Source organism: Leptopilina heterotoma, unplaced genomic scaffold (assembly GCF_015476425.1).
Source record: "Leptopilina heterotoma isolate Lh14 unplaced genomic scaffold, ASM1547642v1 Lhet_352, whole genome shotgun sequence".
NCBI classification, from domain to species: domain Eukaryota; kingdom Metazoa; phylum Arthropoda; class Insecta; order Hymenoptera; family Figitidae; genus Leptopilina; species Leptopilina heterotoma.
In genome coordinates, this window is record NW_025111034.1 from 501,961 (window position 1) to 527,420 (window position 25,460).

The 25,460-nt window shown below is 30.7% G+C and overlaps 1 protein-coding gene across 3 annotated transcripts in view; it reads left to right on the forward strand.

Moving 5' to 3' along the window:
• LOC122505304 (tyrosine-protein phosphatase non-receptor type 9) overlaps window positions 1-25,460 on the forward strand; it is a 514,941-nt gene that overhangs the window by 131,076 nt on the left and 358,405 nt on the right. The gene's annotated exons all lie outside the window — the stretch shown is intronic.

Below are 25,460 nucleotides of genomic sequence, written 5' to 3' on the forward strand. Positions count from 1 at the left end.
AACTTATTTATTTTTTTTATTTACTTATACAAATGCTTACGAAAATATATATGTATAAAACAATTTCATATAATATACAATAGAAAAATAATATTATAAAACGTTTGTAAAAACATAACAAAAACATATTTTTTATTACGGAAAAAACAATTTAAAAAAACCTTTTATAAACTGAACTCATGCAATATAAATACTTCAAAACAATAAAAAAATAAAAATATTTTTTTCAAATATCATTTAGGAAAAAAAAGTGATTAAAAAACCAAGTAAAATAAAAAATAATTTAATTCTTTAAAAGAAAAAAACTAAAAAAAAACATAGGGTAAGTGTGGGTATTCCTGGGAGTGACACAATTATTGCGATTTTTAAAAAATTATTATTTTCATTTTGAAATATACCCCTAATTTTTTCAAAATAATTACAAAAATTAGTTTAAATCTTACTTGATAGAATAGCTCATAAAAATGTGCATTCCGACAATTATTAATTTATTTATTTAAACTTGAAATATATTATGACAGAATTCTGTGAAATTATCAAATATGTCAGTCATGAATGCATATTAAAAACCATTGATTTTTCCAATCTTCACTTTAGCATACATGTTTCAGTGTTACTAATGAAAGAAGTACACTTTATTATTTGAAAAATATATTTATTTACCCATCTTTCATTGATTTTCAATTAATAATACTTAAAACCATATTAGTAGCAGAATTTTTACTGCATGTTAGTATTATTGCGATTTTCAAATACGTTTACTGCTCAACGCATACTAAACATAACCTCTTTTTTGACAACCAGCGCGATATGCGACACCTGATTTTCTGCAATAATACTCGCACAATAATTGGTATTTCCTTCATAAATGTCACACAATAATACTCGCGCGTCAACAATAATACATGTGTTGACAATTAGTTTTTAATTTACTTTTTTAAATACAAATAATTAACGAAATTTGATTGAGTTTAATCATTTGGAAAATATAATAATTGAACTTTAATTTGTAATTAAAAAAACTGCATTTCATTTTTTCGTAAACTTAGACGAGCTTCTCAAAGTTAACCTACACTAAAAATTCACAGAAATACCCACACTTACCCTATTTTAAAGAAAATACAATTGAAAGAAAACAACTGTATTCTGAGATTACTTACAGAAATAAAAACAAAAAACATTTTTTTCATTTACGAAAAAAAAGATTGAAAAACCTAGTAGAATAAAAAATGATTTAATTCTTTAAAAGAAAAAAAATTAAAAAACCTTTTTTTTAAGAAAATACAATTGAAAGAAAACAACTATATTCTGAAATTACTTAAAAGAAATAAAAACAAAAATATTGTTTAATTTTAGGAAAAGAAACGATTGAAAAACCTAGTAAAATAAAAAATAATTTAATTATTTAAAAGAAAGAAACTAAAAAAACATTTTTTAAAGAAAATGCAATTGAAAGAAAACAACTATATTCTGAAATTACTTAAAAGAAATAAAAACAAAAATATTTTTTTTCATTTAGGAAAAAAAACGATTGAAAAACCTAGTAAAATAAAAAATAATTTAATTCTTTAAAAGAAAAAAACTAAAAAACCTTTTTTTAAAGAAAATACAATTGAAAGAAAACAACTATACTCTGAGATTACTTACAGAAATAAAAACAAAAAAATTAAAAAGAAATTAATGCCTCTTTCTCGAGGATGCAGTTGCAAATGTTGAATTTGCCTTTGTCAAACGACGACCTCTATTTCCTCGAAGGGGACGAGCATTAATGTGAATAGCACGCCGCGGTGCTGGTGGCAATTGTCGCCGAGCTGGCACTGGTGGCAATTGTCGCGGTGCTGACACTTGTGCCAATTGTCGCGGTGCTGGCACTGGTGGCAATTGTCGTGGTGCTGGCACTGGTGGCAATTGTCGTGGTGCTGACACTTGTGGCAATTGTCGCCGAGCTGGCACTGGTGTCAATTGTCGCGGTGCCGGCACTGGTGGCAATTGTCGTGGTGCTAGCACTGGTGGCAATTGTCGTGGTGCAGGCACTGGTGGCAATTGTCGTGGTGCGGACACTTGTGGCAATTGTCGCCGAGCTGGCACTGGTGTCAATTGTCGCCGAGCTGGCACTGGTGTCAATTGTCGCGGTGCTGGCACTGGTGGCAATTGTCGCGGAATATGTGCAATGCGTCGACGTGGCGCTGGTAAGGGTGCTTCTTCCACCACCGGTAATGGTCTATCTTTTAGACCAACCGGTGGTGTTCTCATAATCAACTGAGGCCGAGTGTGGGTGCGGATGTAATTACCTACGGCCTCAGTTGATCCGTTGACGACTGGAATAGGCCGAGTTGGCACTATTAGAGCCTCCTGCTCTAACTCCTCCATTGGAATGGGAATATCTTCCAGGATGATATCCTCAATTAAATAATCGTCAATTCCCAGAACCTCGTTTATTAAATCATTAGGAATTTCACCTAAATTTTCACCTGCGGGGGGTTGATCCCACCTCCTTGGCGGTCTTAGAAACAGATCAGGTCGTTCTGGGTCGTATGTTTGATATTGCATTCTCTCCAAAACACCGTTCATTTGATTCTGAAATTTATAACAATAATATATAAACATAGAATATGATTGTTTAAATCTATAAACTAATTGTAAAGTTTAAAAAAAATTTCGTTAAGTTATAACGTTGGATGAATGAAAAATAGTATAAAAATAAAATATAAATAGTATAAAATAAGGTCTGATATTTCATAAAACCTTGACTGGTGACTTTAAGATTAATTTTAATATTTTATAATAAACAAATATTTATAAAAAGATACATTAATAGGTTTAGATTTATAATTTAAAAAATCACTTTAAGTTAAACTTTAAATAGAAAACAATTTTCACTCATGAATTTGACATGTGAGGTTAGGTTACACTCACAAGTCTTTCCACTCACAAGTCTCAAAGAAAAAACGTATAAGATTAATATTCATATTTGTCAGATTCTAAAAAAAGGAACATAAATTTATTTATAAAATTATTCTACAATAAGACTATAATAATATTAATTAAACATTTATATCATACTTACCATAATTAAAATATTTTTAATATAAAATACAATGAGGGTAAACTCTGTGAAGAGATACCAGGATGCACTCCCTTTGCGGAAACTTCCTGCTATCTTGGAGAGACACATCGACCTCCACGTCCGAACATACATGTTCACGTGCCCTTGGATATCATAGACGTCGCATCAATGCTCCGGCAATGCTATAACGTCTATGTAACTAACGGAGGCTGTTCAGGGCCCATCTTGGCCAGATGGTAGTACCCTGTTTAGGCTCGATCGTTCCCTCGATACGGGACAAACATTAAGTATGAGCGATTGTAAAAACGAGGAGTACCTGCGGGGTAATGCTTCGGCTAAATCCCTCACTGGTTCCGATCGTCAAGCGCTTTCGAGCGTGAGGGCGGTGGCCAGTGGCCCATGGATGCAGGAGGGCAACAACGCGTTGGGAGTTCCACAGATCATCGTGGATAGGGTAGAAAGAAGAGGAAGTACAAGCAGCGTGACAAGCCAGGTCAGTGGCATTTCTGTCTTCAGTAATGCTTCGGCAAAGGACATTGCAAGCTGCAACCAAGATCGAGATGAATGTATTAAGCTGCGAGAGGAAGAGGCAACATGCATTCTAGCAATGGAGGAAGCGGTGAACAAGATGATGAAGTCCTGCGAGGTCCAAAAGAATGTCAATATGACAATCAAGGATGGACTCAAAGGCATGAAATCGCTCATACAGGAGATCAAGGAGAAGCACGCAGCAGCTACGAAAAAGGATGAGAATCTCTACCAGGGATTAACTTGGTCGGAAGAGGCCAGACAGGATCGTAGAGTTAGACGAGATCGTTGTAACGCGATCGTGTTGAGAAACGTCGTCTTGGATGCTCAGAAACGAAAGAGAAGTGATCCTGAGCTTGCGAAGGATCCAAAAAGGAAAAGGGAGGAGGGACCTTCTAAAAGGTCCAAAGGCAAGGAGATGAAAACGGCACCAAAGCCAATTTCAGATAAGAAGGGAAGAGCCACAATGGTCGTCAAAGTGGCTGAAGGATCTACCTTTGCCGAAGTGCTAGCGAAGGTTCGAAAAGAGGCTGACTTGGAGGCCAGCCAGACAAGGGTTGTGGGAGCTGTACCCACTAAAAAGGGAGACCTCCTTATTAAAATTGGGGGGTCTTCGAACAAGAAGTTGTTCACCGAAGAGGTGACAAAGGTGATCAGCGATCTAGGTAAGGTGCAGATGGCGGATCGTCAGACTGTGCTGGAGATCCGCGACATGGACACCCTTACCGAACAGGAGGATGTCAAAGAAGCCCTGGACAAACTATCTACGGTGCCAGCAAAAAGCAGGAAGGTGACGGTCCTCGGACCAAATAAGCGAGGTATTAAGCTCGCTGTCGTGGTCACCTCCCAAGAGGACGCTAACAAGCTGGAGAAGATAGGGCACATTAAAATCGGTTTTGTGTCCTGCAAAATTAGTAGGAGAGTTATGGTCACAAGGTGTCACAGGTGCCTTGACTATGGCCATATAGGCAGAGATTGCCAAGCGGTAGATAGGTCGGCTGCGTGCTTCAAGTGCGGAGAAGCCGGCCATAAGGCAGCAGATTGTAAGAAGAGCCCATGCTGCTTCTTATGCAAGGCGAAATTCAGCGAAAAGGAAAACATCCAACATGTTGCTGGATCAGGGAGATGCAGAGTCTTCAGAACTGCCCTCGAGGAGGCAAAGAAGACTCTGTCAAGGACAAGGAGGAAATAAGGACAGAACAAGAGCGGCACGGAAGAGTCGCGTAACGACATAATGGGACCTTCACTTCACGAAGTTAAAAGCCAATAGGTAGTTCCGTGGGTTGAAGAATAGTCCAAATTAAGACGGGAGTGGTTTTTAGTGTGTCGACAAGAACAAGAGCGGTCATCCCCACATAACCTGGAATTCATTATCCAGGTATCTGAATTCACAGATTTTCCACTTCCGACTACAAAAAAAAAAAAAAAAATATATAAAATACAATGTAACACTTCCGAACACCGTTTTATTTATCGTTGGTTAAGTATAAACATGACGACTCAGGGGTGGCACGGTTAAAAAAAATTTCATAAATATTTATGTAATTAAAGAATTTATAACAACATAAATAATAAATTTCTATATTTTAAATTATTTTTAAGCTGAAAATTAAATAAAGAAAACTTTATTACAATTTATTTTATATAAACGTTAAAAATCCCGCCATAAATTAAAACAGTAGAAAGTTGTGTAAAGTACAATCTTATATAAATAAAAAAATAGAATTAATTATTTACTATATATTTATTTTTTCAAGTATACTAATTTTAATATAAATTTACAATCAAAATTTTTAATAATTATTATTTTTCTTATAATTTTTATTGTCGAAGTTAAATAATTTTGCACTGAAAGAATAAACCAATGAGAGACTTACACTTCTTTCAGGACTGAAGGAACATCGATTCGAAAGTATCGCAATTGAATTTTTTCTTTGGCGCGAAATTCAATTTGAATTTGACATTCTTTATTATTATGTTAGGTAATAATATAGAATAAATATATATAAGAAAATAGATATAAATAATAAGTAAAAATAATAATTATTAAATAAACTATAAGTATTAAAATTTAATATAAAATAAACACTAAAAATAATTTTTAAATTATTAAACTTACCTTAATTAAAACAAGTGGAGTAAATTGATTGGAAATAAAATAATTAGTTATTAATAAATAGCAATAATCAATGTATAAACAATCAATTATTTATAACTACAAATTAACCCTGAACCATATCGGACAGTAAAACAAAATGGTGGCTCACTGTCCAAGCGGTTTGAATTTTTCAAATAAATTTTTAAATTTCCCGCCAAGCAGGTTTGAATTTGATGGTGGCACCATCTGTCGGCGGTAGCTAGAACTAAAAAAATCGGTCGGTAAAACAGAGAACTCCTTCTAAGCCACTCGAAAGTTTGAAATTAAATTTTTAAATTTCCCGCCAAGCAGGTTTGAATTCGATGGTGGCGCCATCTGTCGGTGGTAGCTAGAACTAAAAAAATCGGCCGGTAAAACAGCGAACCCCTTCTAAGCCACTTGAAAGTTTGAAATTAAATTTTTAAATTTCCCGCCAAGGGGTTTGGAATTTGCAAGTGGCGCTATCTAGCGGTGGCAGCCGGAACTACACTCGGTCTGTAAGGTAGAATACCCCTACCAACCACTGATAAAGTAGAAATCTGCATTACCGACCGAGGGTACTTAGCCGAGATCAGAACCTGGGGCAGAACCGGCCTAGCTATACTACTGGTTTTTTATTTATGAAAGTAATTAAATTTTTGCTTACATTTTATTTTGCCAAGAATCTTGTTAAAAATTTGGAAAATAATTGAATTTCAGAGAACGATTTTATTATTTATAAAGATAATTGAAATTTTGATGAGAATTTAAACAAATTTTTGAACATAATTGAATTTCTGTGTAGAATTTTGTTACTTTTGAAAATAATTAAATTTCTACAATAATCTGTAACTTCTCCAACACTAAATTGTTTATAGTGTTTTTAACTAAAATTCTTCTACAGATAAATTATTTTTAATAATTAATCAAATACAATATGTTAAAAAATTTATCTAATTTCAGGAGAATTTGAATTATTAGGCATTTTTAAAAAATCTAAGTTCTTTAGAATTTTTAATTAAATTCATTAAAAATTTTATTCATAATAATTCATATAAACCTACAATATTTATTTTTGAACGATTCTTTAGATTGACTAAATTATTCCAATGAATTTTGAAGTGACAATCCATGTATAAATTCAAAGAAGACCGACAAATCGGGCACTAAAGTCTTGATTGTACTTTGATTTGTACTTTAAAAATTTTGAATTCTAGTGATGCCAATGAAGTCCTATATAGCATACAGTTAGACACTCTAAATTAGACCGTCCAGAAAAATCCCATATAGCATACAGTTAGACCGTCCAGATGCGTCTAGTTGGGGCAATCACTGGACTCTGGACTGCCCCGAAATTTTTCTACACGGGAACTAGGGGACAACTTTAATTTTTTTGGCATGGACCTACCCAGATTAAAATTAAAAGTACAATTATTATTTAAACAATTTTTAATCAAATTATTATTATTCTTATTTTTGTTTGAATTATAATTTTATTTTTAATGTAAATCAGGATTTGAAAAAGTTTGGTAAATTTGCATGATTAGAAAAAACTGCATCTTTCTAGTATACTATTCTGTAAATAATTGAGGCTCCGGATCTTAAAAGGGCACTTTTACCATTTATAATCAATGCTGAAAGTGCCCTTTTAAGATCCGGAGCCTCAATTAGTAATGAGCAAGAATAATTTGTTTTAATCTTGCTTAAATATTAATAATTATGTTTTAAATCGGCATCGGTATTTATGTAAGGTCCGGTAAATTGCAAAATTGGAAAAAATACACCTCTCTAGGAACAATATGTAAAAAGTGAGTAATTAACAATAATAATAATCATTTGTTTAAACAAATATAAATTTAAAAAATGCACAGTATTCTTACAAATTTATAGCCTGACATTCTCCAAAAAGAAAAATTGAATTCGGTTAAAATTTACGAATTATAGGTGATTTTGAACTTTAGTTTGTATGTAGAGTAGGGTAAGTGTGGGTATTTCTGTGAATTTTTAGTGTAGGTTAACTTTGAGAAGCTCGTCTAAGTTTACGAAAAAATGAAATGCAGTTTTTTTAATTACAAATTAAAGTTCAATTATTATATTTTCCAAATGATTAAACTCAATCAAATTTCGTTAATTATTTGTATTTAAAAAAGTAAATTAAAAACTAATTGTCAACACATGTATTATTGTTGACGCGCGAGTATTATTGTGTGACATTTATGAAGGAAATACCAATTATTGTGCGAGTATTATTGCAGAAAATCAGGTGTCGCATATCGCGCTGGTTGTCAAAAAAGAGGTTATGTTTAGTATGCGTTGAGCAGTAAACGTATTTGAAAATCGCAATAATACTAACATGCAGTAAAAATTCTGCTACTAATATGGTTTTAAGTATTATTAATTGAAAATCAATGAAAGATGGGTAAATAAATATATTTTTCAAATAATAAAGTGTACTTCTTTCATTAGTAACACTGAAACATGTATGCTAAAGTGAAGATTGGAAATATCAATGGTTTTTAATATGCATTCATGACTGACATATTTGATAATTTCACAGAATTCTGTCATAATATATTTCAAGTTTAAATAAATAAATTAATAATTGTCGGAATGCACATTTTTATGAGCTATTCTATCAAGTAAGATTTAAACTAATTTTTGTAATTATTTTGAAAAAATTAGGGGTATATTTCAAAATGAAAATAATAATTTTTTAAAAATCGCAATAATTGTGTCACTCCCAGGAATACCCACACTTACCCTATAGCCTGAAATGCGCTTTTTACGGTTGCGCGCAAGGACAAAAAATTCAATATCTCCTAAAGTTTCAGACCCTCCATCAATTTTTTTTGTGGAAAATACTCGTGAAATAAGTGGGAATCGAATCATTGTTATTAAAAGCAAAAAAATGGCACTTTTTTCAAAAAATTGTTTATTTAAAAATTATGTTTTAAATAATTTGTTTAAAAAAAAAATTTTTTATAAAATATTTACTTAAATTTTTTGTAAATAATAAGCATTTCCTGAAAATTTCATTAAATTTCATTCATTTTCCTTTGAGATATACCATTTTCAAAATTTAAAAAAAAAATTTAAAAACCTCGTACATCCAAAATTTTTAAAAAATTTTCGAAATCGATTAAGGGTTCTTTACTGGCATGTATTCCACTTCAAAATTTCGAAGTTTCAACAAAGTCGAAGAAGTAGAGGACAACTTTGATTTTTTAGACATGGACCTACCCAGATAGATTCGCGTGAACAGTTGAACTTGGCTTTATCAGTATAGAAACTATAAAAACTCTAGTTTCCCAAGACAAATTTCCACATGGGGTGAAAAATGGGGACGCATGATTATTCCCCAAATGTCATTTTTCCGAAATGTGATTTTGCCGAACTGCACTTTTGCGAATAGTCATTTTTGCGAAAAGCCATTTTTGCGACATGCCATTTTTACGAATAGTCATTTTTGCGAAAAGCCATTTTTACGAATCGCCATTTTTACGAATTGTCACTTTTGCGAATCGACATTTTTACGAATTGTCGTTTTTGCGAATTTTAATTTTTGCGAATTGTCACTTTTGCGAATCGCTATTTTAATAAATTGTCACTTTTACGAAAAGTCATTTTTGCGAATTGTCATTTTTGCAAAAATACAGTAGTAAACTTGTAGGTATATATAGATTCACTATTGTATTTTTCGCAAAAATGACATTTCGTAAAAATGTCGATTCGCAAAAGTGACAATTCGTAAAAATGGCGATTCGTAAAAATGTCGATTCGCAAAAGTGACAATTCGTAAAAATGGCGATTCGCAAAAATGACAATTCGCAAAAATAAAAATTCGTAAAAATGACTTTTCGCAAAAATTACTATTCGCAAAAATGGCTTTTCGCAAAAATTACTATTCGTAAAAATGACATTTCACAAAAATGGCTTTTCGCAAAAATGACTATTCGCAAAAGTGCAGTTCCGTAAAATGACATTTCGGAAAAATGATATTTGGGGAATAATCATGCGTCCCGGTATTTAAAAATAAATTGATTGACCCAATTTGATAGAAAGTTGTAGATTAACAATAATAATTTGTTTAAACAAATTAGCAATTACATAGAATAATATTTAAAAATCAATAATTGTGTTATTTATTCAAAATCTACGAAAAACCTTGACAAATAAATAAAAAATATTTTTTAACGATTTTTTCGTAATTTTGAAGTTTATGGGGTTTCTTTGGGGTACTATAAAAAATATTTAATATTAAAAAATTATTAAATAAACAATTTAACATTATTCTTTGAAGTCTTCTGAAAATAAGCAGAGTTTGCTGAATAAAAAATATTGATTTTCAAGGATTCTATACCAATTATACGAAAAAGTGTTTTTCCCATGCATTTTACATGGGAAACTTTGAGCGCTTTGAGCGACCTTTAAATATTTTTTGATGAAAAAAAATAGGGGTAATTTTTTCGATATAGAACAATCCTAGGGGGTGAGAGCATTAAAATTCCGATTTTACTTTTTTCCCATGCATTTTTGGACCACACTAGTGATAAACCATAACATTTCAGCTGTGTCTTGAAAAACATACCGTTTCGCGAATGTGCTGAAAAACATGCTATTTTAGAAATGTGGACTTTTTCATTTCGATTTTTGGTTCACAAATATAATATAATATGAACAATTTCAAAAATTAATAACAAATAGATTGCGTTATATTTAATTTGCATATTTTTCTATGATTTTTTAGCCTGAATACATTTCTTTTTATAATTGTCAACCTAAAACAACAGACGGAACGTCTAATTTTAATTTAGAAAAAAAGGAATTTTTACATCCAACCATAACTGAAGCGTTATCGCAAGCTATGCTTATAATATTTTTAAATTGCATTCGATTTAAAAATATTATAAGCATTGCTTGACCCAAACAATCTTTAGACATTATAAACAATTTCAGCTGAACAATCTTTTGGATCCAAATGAATTAAATCTAACATGTCTACTAAAATTTTGTTTTCCTTTGGGCAAAAATACTAATTAAAATACCCAAAAGCTTTTCATTATTATTGGAACTTTTATCAACTAAAATTGAAAAATCTCTGTTTTTAATGACTCTACTAATCTTTCTTCTTCACGTTTACTTAAAACATTTTTTTATAATTTGAGTGCATTTTGTTGTTTGCAAATTTATTCCGTTAGAAATTTTTGAATCATTAAATGTTTTTTTTAAAACGCGAACAACTATATCAATCATGTGGATTAGTATAATACGAGTTGCAATAAGAGACGACAAAGTTAATTCAGCTATTTTTATATCATTTTTTAATTGATCATTTTCTTCTGCAATTTTTAACGTTTTGGAATTTATGCAATTTTGAAGATTTTCATCGGCAGAAAGAACATGCCCTCTGTGTATTGCGCGATTACAATGATATAAAAGAATATCTTTGCGCGCAGTTCAATTTACGTCGCAAAATGCATAATAAGCTTTTTTGTACTTTTTCTATATGGCCTATCTGTTAATAATTGGAATTTTTAAATAGATAAACAACAAATGTAACAACTGACTTTTTAACACTCTGAAGAACGTGTAAATACTTTGATGAAGATTCTCCTCCTGATTTTTAAGGTTAAAAACAAAAGAATATCGAAAATTCTAATAGCTGATAGAAAAAGATAAAAGATTTTTATTTTCCGTCTTTATTTTTCAAATTAAATATTAGTTTTAAGCATTTTACCTTCCAAAAATTTTATTTTAATGAACTTACCAATTTTTTTCTATATTTTATTATAAAATATAAAATTATCAATTAATTATATTATATATACATAGACAAGATATTTATATTTTACTTTGTATATTATGTGAAAAATTATATTTATGTTTAATTTGTAAAATATATATTTTTCCAAGTCGATTTGTTTTTAAATAAAATTTTTTAAAGATCATAATATTTATTTTGAAACTTTTCAGTATATAAAGTATTTTAAATTAAGGCGCAAATTTCTGCCAATAGCGCAGGCGTGCGCAGTTGCGTTTGGTGATTGTACCTGGCAGCTCTGGCCCCAATGATATCTTAAATTGAGGGGCTGCATAGAATAATGGAGCATTAAGACCTCTACAACCTGCCTGCATGCAGGTTGCCAAGTGTACTAAATTTGAATTCACTGACTCTCTTACTCTTGTATGTCAGTGAGTCAGTGAATTCAAATTTAGTACATTAAAAGTTTGGTTACATCAACAGGAGACACCGGTTAAAACTACTTGACCGATACAGAAATCAAGTGCTGAAATAAGTCAGCACAATTTGACAGTTAGGTACACTGAGAGAAGTCTGGGAACTAATACGTCCCCTGCGAGGCTTGAGTGATCATTTTGAATGTTCTTATGTGAACCCTTGATCGGGACGTCTCAAGCCCCGATAAAAAACGTGGAACGTCCCGAAGCGGGATTACCTACAACTTTTAGTTTCGCTCGGCCATGAGTTGTTCTCGCACATGCGGGAACAATGTTTGACGGATTCGGGGCGTCTGAGCCCTAGATTCGAAACATCTCAAACGCGACAAGCAGAGTACACGGAAAGAAAAAGTCCGTGAATCATTAATGGACTAGTATATTACTTTGAGACGGGACACAAAATCCTTGAATGAATAAAATTCTTTGAGTTACAATGAATGACGAGAAGTTTGCTAAAATTTAGAAAACTGTCATCAACCTTTACTGAATGTCAAAGGGATGTTAAATACAAGGAATCTACATTTTAGCAGACAGTACATTACGAATTTCGAAAACAGTCAACGAAACTTTTATAAACTGTTAAGCAATATTATATAAAACTCGTTCAATTAAATTTAGAAAACTGTCTATTAAATTTTCTACGACTTTTAAAAATGGTTAGATGAACAGAAAAAAAAATTAAATTTTTTTCCAATTTATAGGTAACTTCAGACACATTTTGCCACAGAATGAACACATTTTTTTCATTGCACAGTTCGATGCTTTGTTAACACTTAAGACTAACACATTTCCGCATTTTAACGCATATAACCTAACAACCCTAGACTTACATATATATTCGCATACTTAATAACTACACGTAGAAACGCATGCTTATAACACTGAAAGTTTAGAAGCAAACTGTTCTTATATACCAAACGACGAAATTTTTTACAACTTGTGAGAAAGAAAAAATATTTTCACCGAGGTCAATTTCTGGACACAATTCAACTGCAAATTATTAGTTAAATTCAATATTCACACTGCACATAATAATATATATGGGTGATTAAAATTAAAATATCATTTTCATCTCCTGCCCAAAAATTTGGAATACTAGTTCATATATAAAAGTTTTGTAAGTCAATTAATTTTCCTAATCACTCCTTCTACTTAAATTAATAATTTTTAGTAGCTAGAAATTCTCTGAAAAATTTGGCAGAAGAATTACAAGCAAAATGTCAGTGTTGTCCCTTGTCCGCACTTAAGAAATCAGAACTTTACTTAATAATAAAAATTTTGATTCTCACATTTTTAGTACCAGAAAAATTATGTTGTACAGATAAGAGTCTATATTTTTATATAGTAATTGTGATAACAGAATAATTTTGATCCAGTGCTAGAAAAAAAATCAAAATCGCCTGTCCGTAAGTTTCATATTTTTAAGTAATTATGGAAAATTTTGAATATTATCATACCTGTTATTTATAGTCTTCGATAAATTTCGTCGTTTTATAAAATTTAGTTATAAAAATATTTGAAACATTAAATGACATCAAATAAATAATAAGAAACTTTCAAACATCCATTGATAAAAATTCAACATTATAAATCTAAAACATCTGGTCACATACTGCATTCTAATCATTCCATGACTCTTTTTTAATACTTCAATGACGTTTTTGATTTGTTAAGTAAAGTTAAGTAACCTTCAATGGAAAAATTGTCCCGTTTCAAAGTGATATACTAATCCATTAATGATTAATGGACTATTTTTTCCGTGTAGCTTATAGCGACGTCTAGCGGGAACTATTACGCCCTGGACTTCTCTCAGTGTAGTTTTGGCTTGGTTGCCTCAAGTAGTATCAATCGCTTGGTCTGCATCAGTCGGTATTGCCTGAGAAAACAATAGAAGCAACTGCAGGGCCAAGTCAAAACGGCCTGGCTCTCCGGTTATAACTACTTGACTTCATAACATTAGGATGACGACTCAAAAGAAAGCAGTTACAACTTTTTTTGTATCTCCGTGTACACTTTCTCCTTTACTCTTATTGCTGGTGCCTGTGCAGGCAGCCAGAATGCTGAGGTCTGAATACTCCTTAAGGGACGAGCGTGAAGCCGAAAGGAATAATACCAGTCTAGTAGCAATGACAAGCCCTTAGCTGCTCAGTGCTACCTGACTGTTATTATCCCTTGCAACCGCGCGCTCGTCTGATTATTCTATGGAGCTCCTTAATTAAAAAAAATGTATCCCTTTAGCTCTTACAGAACTTGAGATATTTATGAAAATGTAACGTTTACATACCCGCACATGCACCAACACTGAATGACATTTTCTAAAAGTGTGATTTTTGAATTTCAGAAATAAAAAAACGTAAAGAAAAATAAAAAAATTAGATTATAAATTTAAACTACCCACACAGTACCTAAGATTTCCTGAAACTCGACAGGACCTCGTTCAGCGAGGTTAGAAACATGAAGTGGCGATGTTCATGAAAGATTGTGTGGATGTTCAAATGTCCACATTGTAACAGTTATTTTATACACGACAAATAGGGGACAAAACTAAATGAATAAAATATAAGAATCAAATTTAAGAGCTCACGTATATTGTTAATTAAAGATAAACTTTAAATGGCACGAGCAATTGAATTACAGATTATTAATCAAATATGAAATTAGAAAATCAATATAAGTGTAAAATAGACAATAACAATGGTCGCACGTGACGTCACTTCATTCCTCAATGCTCTCATACATACACTTACATACGAAAATACAAATGTTACTTATGAATACACGAAAGGGAGATAAAAATTACTAATATTTGAGTTAATAATTGGAGATCAAATTAATAAAAAATACGTAGATTATTTACAGACCAAATTGATGATGAACATGGATTAGAGTAGTCTCTAGAAAAAGATGCGGTTATAGCGAGAAATCGGCGTCTTGTCCAAAGATATGTAAAAATAATATGAAAGATCCAATGGAATCCAGCATTCTCTCGTAGATATTTTAATTAGTTCACATTCGAGAACGACCCCGGGTAAGAAGAGGTTGATTAAAACAGATTAAAATGTTAACACAAAATTTCAAAAATGACATTGGTTTGGCATTTAAAGCAAAGTGAATTTTGACCATATGCGTCATTTTAATGCATTTTATTACCTTTTCATTAAAATTAATTAAAGTGTCAGGAATATTTAAGTTATAAATGGAATTCTAATGATTACAAATTTTATGGTATTAAACAGAATTAAATTGTTTTCAATTCTAATTACCCAATAAGAAGTAAAATGCATACCGAATTAAATAGAATATAAATGTGTGCAGATGAATTATCTTTAAAGGAATTAAAAAATGGAACTTCAAAAATGACATAAGTTTGGCATAAGTTTTGAATTTAGCGATATTTGTATACATTTTAATCTATTTTAATCAACCTCTTCTTACCGGGACGGCATGGATTCAGCAATATTCAGGAACTCTTTCAGCATAGGTCAGCATATATAATATATTTAATATCCTCGACACAACTTCTCTATTCCGCCTATTTCCAGCTATCTAAGTCCGCCACACTGGTTTTTTACAAACAAATAATGATAAGAATATAAATTTGACTATATCAATAGACACCATCATCCATCGCATTATAACAAGAATACCTGCGATTTCTCGACGAGATACATAGCGTAACCAGAACACTCCAGAGACCATTTAGATATAAAATTATAATTCGTGATTCGCAACGACGTGAGTAACTTGATAGAGCCTCCCTACCAGTTTTATTACGTCATGAGCAGTAATCAAAATTCTAAACATCGCGCATTCTTTGAGAAATCGCTCGTTCCGGTCTCGGGGCGCCTACGGCGCCCTCGACCTCCACTCGTGTCACAAAAATCACCGTAAAGAAATGGCTGCCTTTCTCCTCTTGTTGCTTAATATACTATTTCATGATCAGACGAATAAAATATAACAAAATATACATCTTTGACTATTTAAAAATTGACACTTATCAACAACTTTTACGAGGGGTGAACAACTTCGATATTCCTCGTACACTCGATAGATATTCACATGCATTCTATGGGTATTCCCATGTTTTCCAGCATATATTCAATATTCTCACTATTCACTGATATTCTTTAATATTCTCAGTATTCACTTATATTCTTTAATATTCCCTATATATTCCCATATATTCCTAAGTAATCTCCAATATTTTGACATATTCTATAATATTAACGAGCAGTAACAATAGTTTCAAGAAAACTGTAACATATTTTTACATTTGTCATTCAAATTTATACGCGTAAAGACTCCCGAAATTAAAAATTCTCTGCTATTTCGATACTCGAGTTAAAAAACAGAGTCAATTATTATAAGAGAAGATGCAATACATGAGGACGATTGGTGTGCGTTTTCATCAATAAATAAAGCCTTTTTTATTTGTTAACGCAGGGAGACCACATGTCAGTAAAGTCAGGGAAATGACAGGAAACAATATTTTTAGTCATGGAAATAAGGAAAAATGATATTCTTTTCGAATTACTTTCAAAAACTTAAAAACTTTTCTTCTAAATATTGCAACAAAATACCACATTTTTTAGTATAAAATAGAACTCATTTCGATTTTTATAGTGCGAAAAATAACTATAAACAAATCTTTCAAAAATTATTTTTTGTCCTACCTGCATGGAAAGTATGTCATTTCGGGCACTTAGAGCGGGCGCAAAGTATCTCATTCCCACCCAGGGTCAAGGGAAGCAGGCGCAAAATATTTTGCGCCCGCTTCCCCTTCCTCCAAACTGGCGGAGAGGACTTTGCGCCCGCATGTTAATTATTGGATTTTCTTCATTAAAATGCGATATTTTTGACTTTCTTTTTATGTTAACTATAAAAATGCAAACATTTTTAACTTGTTTTATTTTGTCTATAAAAATGTGCAATTTTTTCGATTTTCTCAAAAAAAAATTATGACAAATTTGGTTTTGTTCCCATTTCGGTTGTAAAAATGGTCAATTTTAAATACATTGTTTTCTTATTTCTATATTGAAACTTTTATCATGATAGACTTCAAAGAGTTAACATTTATATAGGGTTTAATTTTTAATTAATATAAGCGTTTAATCGTTCGTGCCCTCAATGACTTCCATGCAGTTAGGACAAAAAATTATGTTAGCATCATGGGCGCAAAGGTGATTACGACTCTGGCGAAATCACCTATTTTGCGCCCTTGATACGAAAATAACTATTTGAATCATTTTTCTATTTAAATTTTCGAAATATACAATTAAAAAGATTTTGAATAATTGAAATTTTGTAAAATTTAATTGAAATTAACTAATTTTTTTCAAGTATTTTATTACAATTTTCGAAAATCAACTTTTGAAGATTGCAAATTTTGAAAATAATATAATTATCAAAAGATTTAATAAAAAATCTTTAAATATAAATTTAAAAACAAATTTAGCTTCTAATTTAGATTATTTTTTAAATTCAATATTTTTAGTATTTTTAAATACACATTTCCAAAAATTCAAATACATACAAAAATAATAACTTTTTAAAATTACTTTTAACATTTTGGAGAAATAAATCATGTTCAAAATTTTTAATTAAAATTCATCAAAAAATTAATTAGTTTTCTTTAAAAACAAAAATTCTCGTAAGAAATGAAATTATCTTTAAAAGATTTTACCAAATTACAATTGTTTGGAAATTTTTCAATTGCATATAAATAGAAAAACTATTTTCCTTCAAAAATTATTTTTAAATATTAAAAAAAAATTAATTGTAAGAATTTATTAGTTTTTTGAAAATATTATACCTTAATAACTAAAGAAAAAACATAGACAGTTATAAGAAATTGAGTTCTGTATTTAAATAATTGAATTATTCTACAAGAACTATCGAAAAATTATTTGAAATAATTGATTCAGATATGAAGTTTAGTTGAAAATTATAAAAAATAATTGAATTCAGGTAGGGTTATAATTATAATTTTTAAAATTATTAAAATTCATTAATTTTACTCGATTTTCGTAAACTTTCATATTTTCCTGTAAAAATATTTTATAATAAAAAATAACTTTAATGTCAGTAAATTGCCAGGGAAATTGATAAACTTAAACAAGGGGTGAACAACTCTCATTCAGGGCGTACGAAGAATATATTCCCAACAAGGAATACTTGAGAATACTGAAAATATTTGGGAATACTTAAGAATATTTGAGAATATGGAATACACAGAATAGTTAGACGAATGTAAGAATATGTTTAAATATACGTAAATATCAAAGAGAATATCGAAAAATATATGTTTGAATATTTAAAGGAATATGCCGAGAAATATATGAATATGTTTGAAAAGAAGAGAATATGTTCGAAAATATTAGATTATTATATATAATATTTAGAAAAATTATAGAATATTAATCAATGTTTCCTGAGAAATATTAAGAAAAAGCGAAATTTATTTAAAACACCCTTTATGTAAAACCGGGATAAAATCTTATAAACTTTGAAAATATGCTTTGCTTCTGATTTTTATTTTATCTTTAAAAACTCTAATTTATTCTCTTAATTATATTTTTGAGTGTCATACCCCTCGCAAAATAATTAAAAATAAGTCTTAGAACTGATGTTTTCGTACACTGTCAATCCTTTGACGTATTTCCAATCATATATAACTAAAAGCTAGTTAGTACCTAATATACCCAGGGTGGTCACAACCCTGTTTAAAAAATTTGATAGAAATGGAAAGAAAAAAATTTCTTTCCATTTCAATCCTGTTTCTGAATCCAAAATTTTCAAAAATTACAATCAGTTTCTATCACATACTTTTAATAGAAAGTCTATCCAAATCAATACTTTGTCTATCCGAAAATTGTCCCATGTTGTCCCACTGATTTCAAAGAAAGTCCTATCAAATTCTATCAAAATTGATTATTAAAAATTGTTTCCAATCCAATAAGATTTTTTGATTTAAATTCTATCAAATCCTATATCGAAAAATGACAGAAAGTTCTTTCCTATTGTATCCAAGGTGGTTACAATTGAAAACATACGCTTTGAAAAAAAATATTTGTGGAAAAAATAATAAAAGATTCTTATGACCATTAATAACATTATATTCTTAGCACACTCCAAACATACAAACATTTTAATTAAACTGGAAGAATTAAATTAAAATTTGTACCCTATGGGAATCGAACCCCGCACCTATGACCTATCTATCTAAACGCTTAACGACCGCGGCTACCGAATCGACGTGAGAAATATTTTTCGACCTGTCTATATAAACTGCAAATTTGAAAAACGTAAGTTTATGTAAAATATTATAATTTTTGTAAGTACCCATAAAAATACAAGCAGAAATTAAAATATTTATAGAGATTTGCAATATATGCTATTATGTTAAAAATATTAATTAAATATTTAATAAATTTTTGCTTAAATGTCATTTGACCGCTTTGTAATTTTTTGTAAATATTTGCAAAAAATAACATCAAACGAAATAAAAAAAATAAAAAACACAGCTCAACTGTGTTAAAAAAATTTCGTTGATTTTCTAAAATGTTAAAACTTTTATGAAAATCTGTAGTTCACAACAAAACAATAAAGGGGCGCATGATTATTCCCCAAATGTCATTTTTCCGAAATGTCATTTTATCGAACTGCACTTTTGCGAATAAGTACTTATTTTTGCGAAAAGCCAATTTTGCGAAATATCACTTTTGCGAATTGTCATTTTTTCGAAAAGCTATTTTTGCGAATTGTCATTTTTGCGAATCGTTATTTTTACGAATTGTCAATTTTCCGAAAAGTCATTTTTGCGAATCGCCATTTTTACGATTTGTCAATTTTCCGAAAAGTCATTTTTGCCAATTGTAATTTTTACGAAAAGACATTTTCGAGAAAAATCATTTTTGCGAATTGTCACTTTTGCGAATCGCCATTTTTACGAATTGTCAAATTTCCGAAAAGTCATTTTTGCGAAAATTCCTATAGTGAATCTATATATGCATACAAGCAGATTTACTATAGGAATTTTCGCAAAAATGACAATTCGCAAAAATGACTTTTCGGAAAATTGACAATTCGTAAAAATGGCGATTCGCAAAAATGACAATTCGCAAAAATAGCTTTTCGCAAAAATGACAATTTGCAAAAATGACAATTCGTAAAAATGACTTTTCGCAAAAATGACTATTCGCAAAAGTGCAGTTCGGTAAAATGACATTTGGGGAATAATCATAAAATTTGATAGAATTTGTATCCAAACCTTTTGATAGAGAAATAATGGATTTTCATGTGGAAAGAATTTGATAGATATTTAATCAAAACTCATGGATAGCAAACTATAAGAATTTCCGACTCATAGAATTTGATAGAATTTGTATCCAAATCTTGGATAGAGAAATATTAGATTTTCATTTGGAAAGAATTTGATAGATATTCAATCAAAACTCATGGATAGCAAACTATAAGAATTTCCGACTCATAGAATTTGATAGAATTCGTATCAAAATCTTGGATAGAGAAATATTAGATTTTCATTTGGAAAGAATTTGATACATATTCAATCAAAACTCATGGATAGAAAATTATAAGATTTTTCGACTCATAGAATTTGATAGAATTCGTATCCAAACTCTTGATAGTAAAATATTGAATTTTAGTATATTATTAACTTTGATAGATAATACATCAAAACTTATGATAGGAATGGATTTAATTTTCTACTTTGGATAGAAGTGGATTGGATTTTCAATATTTGATTAAATTGGATTCGAATTTCAAGGAGTGAAGGAAGAAAATTCTATCAAATCCTATCCATTTTAATAATTTTTTTAAACAGGGAAGTTTCAGTTTATCAATTTCCCTGGCAATTTACTGACATTAAAGTTATTTTCTATTATAAAATATTTTTACAGGAAAATATGAAAGTTTACGAAAATCGAGTAAAATTTATGAAATTTAATAATTTTAAAAATTATAATTATAACCCTACCTGAATTCAATTATTTTTTATAATTTTCAACTAAACTTCATATCTGAATCAATTATTTCAAATAATTTTCCGATAGTTCTTCTAGAATAATTCAATTATTTAAATACACACGGAGAAACTTTTAATACCACTAATTCTTAAAACTGGTGAGACATTTTAGTATGTTAGGTTAGATTCAAGGGAAAAACGACATAGGTTATAGAAATTGTTATTGAGACTATCAAAAACACTCATTCAGTATATATTTTACAGTTCTTCATAAGGAAACTAACGAAAATTAGTATGTTGTTTTAGAAAGAAAATAATAATTTTTGCAAAGTTGGGAAAGCCATGAATTAAAAAGAAACACAACAAATTAATTGTCTATAGATACTCATAGAGACGATAGTGATACTTGGATCTGATGGTAGATGGCATTAGTGTATGTCACTGTAACTGTAGGTAAATATATTTAACACGACGTAAGAACCTAACCTATATTATTAACGCACACACGCACACGCAAGTAAAGACACGACGATTGGTCACGGAAACCGAAAGATCGCACGATTCGTTAGAAGTACACAGCTGAATCGTCCTTATATATTAAACGAGTGGAAAAATATGTGCCTTCGAGAGAGAGCATTTTTTAAAATAACTTACTAATCAAATTATGTAAATAAGTAAAAGTCGTGAAAAAATTATGTTATATTGAGGAACAGTTCTTGAATTTAATTTGGCATGAGGAGACATTCACGTTTATTAATAAAAGGTTTTTTATCCCACATGCACAAAAACGGCGCTTTCTGATAGCAGCCGACAGGGAGGAAAGTCATTCATTTCTTTGACCGTATGAAAATGGCGGCCGTGTTCTCCCAAGGGCAAGAAAATTAGCTGTTCACATGCATTTTTCTTGCCCAAGGGAGAAATCGGCCGCCATTTTCATACAAATCGAACAAGTGAATGACTTTTACTCCCTGTCGTCTGCTATCTGAAATCGCCGCTTTTGTGCATTAGGAATAAAAAATATCGTAAGTAACACGAGAATAAAGGCAGCCAATTTCTTTACAATGATTTTTGTGACACTCGTTCCGGTCTCGGGGCGCCTACGGCGCCCTCGACCTCCACTCGTGTCACAAAAATCACCGTAAAGAAATGGCTGCCTTTCTCCTCTTGTTGCTTAATATACTATTTTTCTTTCATACACGTGTGAATTTCAACTTCGAAAACATTAGGGTTAGTTCGCGACGTCAGGTGATGGACTCGGTGATGCTCGGGCGAAATCGGTTAAGTCCGCCCGCAGTCCTTCCAAAATTGGTATGTTACGTTAGAATGTCTGTTATATATTCTATCTATATGTGGAAAAAAGGTTAGAATTACCGTATTATTTCACAAACAAAAACTAGCATTTTATTCTTTTCTAAAGAAAAATAAGACTATTTCTAATGCAGATAGTAATTTTTGTACACCGAAGGTTGCTTAATATATAACGAACTTATCATATTTTCGTAATAATGTTGAAATTATTAGCACAACGCACGAAAAATCCTCACATTCTAACGTACTTTTAGAATAAAGATAACCAAATATATTCAATATTAGAAGAAAAAGTTTCTCCGTGCAGAACTCAATTTCTTATGGGGCGGTATTAATCCTACACAAATAAACTCTACACAAGAAAATTCTACACCGCTAACTGAACACGAGAAAACTCTCAGCAGAGTTTTAAAAAAATAATGCTACACAAGTAAATACAACATCCTAAAACCCTACACAGGAAACTGAAAGCTTAAAAACTCTCACCGTAAACTGCACACGAGTAAACTCTACACATTCATGAAAAAATGGAAATAACATTTTCAAATAATTCCACACAAATAAATCCTACATTAATAAACTCTCCACAGCTCTAAAAATTAAATAATGAATTCTTTTTATTATACTACACAATTAAATTCTACACATGAAAATTGTCATTAATCATTTTGGTTTATGTCTAAATTTCTACACAATTAAACTCAACATTTGTAAATTCTACACATAAAATGAAACTTAATAAACCCTACACAAGTCAATTCTACACATTATGTGAAAATTAAACTCCACACGAGGTAACTGTACACATGTGTCATTTGTTGTTAACAACAATTAAATGTCGTTACGAAAGAGACAAAAGAGAAACGTTTTCCAAACAACAAATGACACATGTGTACAGTTACCTCGTGTGGAGTTTAATTTTCACATAATGTGTAGAATTGACTTGTGTAGGGTTTATTAAGTTTCATTTTATGTGTAGAATTTACAAATGTTGAGTTTAATTGTGTAGAAATTTAGACATAAACCAAAATGATTAATGACAATTTTCATGTGTAGAATTTAATTGTGTAGTATAATAAAAAGAATTCATTAATTAATTTTTAGAGCTGTGGAGAGTTTACTAATGTAGGATTTATTTGTGTCGAATTATTTGAAAATGTTATTTCCATTTTTTTCATGAATGTGTAGAGTTTACTCGTGTGCAGTTTACGTTGAGAGTTTTTAAGCTTTCAGTTTCCTGTGTAGGGTTTTAGGATGTTGTATTTACTTGTGTAGCATTATTTTTTTAAAACTCTGCTGAGAGTTTTCTCGTGTACAGTTAGCGGTGTAGAATTTTCTTGTGTAGAGTTTATTTGTGTAGGATTAATACCGCCCCGTTGTATTTACTTGTGTAGCATTATTTTTTTTAAAACTCTGCTGAGAGTTTTCTCGTGTACAGTTAGCGGTGTAGAATTTTCTTGTGTAGAGTTTATTTGTGTAGGATTAACACCGCCCCATTTCTTATAACTGTCCATGTTTTTTCTTCAGTTATTAAGGTATAATATTTTCAAAAAACTAATAAAGAAATTCTTAGGGGAGAGTCTCCAGTTGTGAGACACCTGCAGTTGTGAGACAGTCAATTTTTTTTAACATGCAATATTAAAAAGACGATTGGTTTATATAAAAACATTTCTTTTTATATGAGCCAACTTTTTCGTGTACGCCGAAGCGGATATATAAACTGTTTTTGTTAAATACCGACACTGTGTGTGATAATCGACTAAAAATCGTTTTTTCAATAAATGCAAAGTACTTTTTTTCCAATTAAATTAATTGAAAAAGGTAGGTAAATGTAATGCATTTTCTTTTAGTGTTTTCCTTATATTTTGTGATGCAATATTGCATTGTTTCAACACTGTAAAAAATTTTGTGGTGAAAATTCCCCAAAATTCTGTTGACGCAACTTTGAAAGCATTTTGTGGAATATGTCCCAAAACTTTCTGGGGAAAATTTTCCCCAAAATTTTGTGAAATATTCACAAAGATTTTGGTGAAAAGTTTACCCAGGAAATTTTGTGGAAATTTCACAAATTTTTATAAATATTCTGTAATTTTGTTGGATGAATTTTCAACAACAGTTTTGAAAAAATCCACAAATATTGGTAACGTTTTCCTAAAATTTTGTGGTGAATTTTCAATTAAATTTAATGAAATTTCCTTAAATATTTGTGAATGTTCCCGACAATATTTTGATGGATTTTTATGGATTTTTAGAGAAATTTCACAAATGTTTGTAATTGTTATACTATATTTTTGGTATATTTTCTTCAGGATTATGTGGATTAAATTAAATTTTATTATATATTTACTTAAAAATGAAACCATGTGTTTAAATGAAAACTAATATATATTTTTTATTAGTTGCAATACTTAAGGTAATCTTAAGTTATAATACATTATTTTTTTTTTTTGCTTAGGGACTTTTGGGAAATCTGCCTACAGATACCTTGGATTCCGCACTCCAAGGTTATGTGGGGTTGGTGTGATAAAACAAAAGGAGATAAAAAAAAAAATAAATATATAAAATAGTAAATTTAATAAACTGGCGACCTACTGCCAGCCCGACCCACTAAAACCCGTAACCCTTCTTCTGGAGCCCTTTACCCTCCCTCGGAACTGTCGTAAGACTTTAGCCTTTGAGGGTGGCGCTCCAACTCTGTCGCTAATGCGACTTTCTGCTTTTCTCTGCGGTTATCCTGCGTTAATAGTTAAATTGAAAACTATTTCAATATAAAAGCGGAATTAACAGAACAAAAATAATAAAAAAAAACAAATGTTTAATTAAGTGTAAACAGTCAAAAGATAAAATTGCAAACGGATATATAAAAAAAGAAAAAATAAACGCGTATATAATATTGAAAACATAAAACAAATTAAAAAATGTATAAGGACAAATAAATCACATAATAAATTAATAAAAAACAAACAAAACAAATTAAAAGCTGTTTAAATTACGCTTTTTGGCGGCCGTCGAGATCCTTCCTCGACATAACCGAGATTATGAAGTTCTCGACTTGCCGCCAATTCTCTTCTGACTGGGTCATCAGCGATACCATGTTCTCCGGTGTAACTTGACTATTTACACCTTCGAACATGGCCCGCCTCTCCAAGTCCCATTTTCTGCATGAGAAGAGGGTGTGCTCCGCGTTGTCCTCAGGGAACTGGCAATATGCACACACC